The 1,936-nt window shown below is 37.7% G+C and overlaps 1 long non-coding RNA gene across 1 annotated transcript; it reads left to right on the top strand.

The window, feature by feature from the left end:
* The first annotated feature begins 203 nt into the window (after positions 1 to 203).
* Positions 204 to 1,591, top strand: LOC311300220. The gene is made up of 3 exons (XR_014629240.1): positions 204 to 415; positions 902 to 976; positions 1,228 to 1,591. It is a non-coding gene; the product is annotated as an uncharacterized lncRNA (long non-coding RNA).
* The last annotated feature ends 345 nt before the right edge of the window (positions 1,592 to 1,936 follow it).

The raw sequence follows: 1,936 nt of genomic DNA, 5'->3' as shown, positions 1-1,936 counted from the left end.
CAGGGTGGACATATTTTATGGTTTGCTCGTATATTGTCAGCTTGCAGTTAATTTATAGAAAGTGCTGGAGCTTGACCAATATGCATTTCTAACAGCCTAATGTCTCCTTAATACAACACATATGAAGTTAAATGGAAAATCTCAGATTTTTTTGTGGAAATTGTGAAGTCTCAAAGGCACTTTATGGTGATTTTGACCCTACTATATAGTAGGGGAAAACAGTACGTGAACAGAGTAGTATGTCCGAAACCTCAGTACTCAAAATAGAGTAGGCGAGAAGTTCCCGGATGGCTTACTGCTTCAACCCAGATTTTGAAGAGCTCGAAGATGAATACTTTTCTATCCCAGGAGGCCACGCGAGAGGATACGTCATTATCAAACATCGCAGAGATCAGCGACGCGGGTGCTTTCAAATGTGAGTAAGCACGGGTCCTTAAAATTGCATGTGTTGAACTACTGTAGAGTAAACTGTTGAATTGTTGAAGGTGTAAAGACGTTACACAGTGTAGTATAGCTGTGATTTTGCTGTAAAAACACGTTTTATTATGTATAACGTTAGCTAACAGGCGAGCTCCAGTAAGGACACGTAAGTTACGTCTCTAAAGTGGATTTACATAAACCATATACATCCTAAAGACGCTTATTTTAAATGTCTATTTACTTCTGACAGGAAAATCTTAAGTAAGTATTGCAGAAGAGCACATCACAACATGAAATAGACATCAGAGTGATGAATGTGTGCTATTATGTAGAACAAATCTATAAAGTAACTAAACATAAGTTATCTATTTTATTTGTCCATTAGTACTGTTGATAAATTGAGGAACATTTATATTGGATAAAAAGTTAAAACAAGCTCATAAATCACAGAGGTAATGTGAATCTTGTCTGGATGTTTCAGGGTCAGATGAACAGATGTGTTTTTATCCGGTGGAGAGTGGCTCATGAAGCTGAATGCTGCCATCAAAGGCTTTGAGTGAGTATACCACAGAAATTAATAACAATAACTAATTATTGTAATTTCAAACAGAGCTATTACAGCACTTTTCTGATTCTTGATTTCTGTGCATTAGCTGCACAGCTTTTGTGGTGGAGCAGGACCTGCAAGGGAAGATGATGGCGGCGTTTGTGAAAAAAAAGTGGTTTTGTCTTCTAAATAATACTGAAATCATATGACATCGTGTGGTTAAAATGACTGCTTTTGTGTTATGTTTGTGCATTTTGTAGAATCTGAAATGTCAGCAGGCTGGTGTGAGTGCTGAGGATGAGGAGCCCAGAGCTGAATCCTGGAGATGGTGCCATGAGTCCCTCCATCACTCCACCTGCCCTTACGAGACCAGCCCTTACGAGTCCCTCCATCACTCCACCTGCCCTTACGAGACCAGCCCTTACGAGTCCCTCCATCACTCCACCAGCCCTTACGAGACCAGCCCTTACGAGTCCCTCCATCACTCCACCTGCCCTTACGAGTCCCTACATCACTCCACCTGCCCTTATTGCCTCAGATTGTGAAGCACAACACAACACGCAACAACCTCAGCGCCTTCAGCCTACATACATGATTGTAGTTTGAATAAATCTTTGTTTCATGTGTTGACTTGTATATGCATTTGTTTATTGTGTGATGGTGACTTTCATTCATTCTTTTACTAATTTATTAATATTTCTCGTTGTCAGTAAATACAATATAATTATTTAATTAATGCTTTATTTAATTGTTTGAATGCAAATGTAGATATGTTCACTATATACTTTTTACTACTATTTTCAGTAAAAAGTAATATAATTAAGTATTGGTCAGCATTTATCGTTGTTATTATTGTATGTTTTGGGGTGGGATATCAATGCAATTCATTCTGGGGTAATATTAATTTTTAATATTAATGATACCTAAATTTTTTTGAGTATAAAATCAACAGTTTTCTCCAAAGGCAAA

The sequence above is a fragment of the Rutilus rutilus genome, assembly GCF_951802725.1.
Source record: "Rutilus rutilus genome assembly, chromosome: 11".
NCBI classification, from domain to species: Eukaryota; Metazoa; Chordata; class Actinopteri; order Cypriniformes; family Leuciscidae; genus Rutilus; species Rutilus rutilus.
This window is presented reverse-complemented; position numbering and strand designations above follow the sequence as displayed.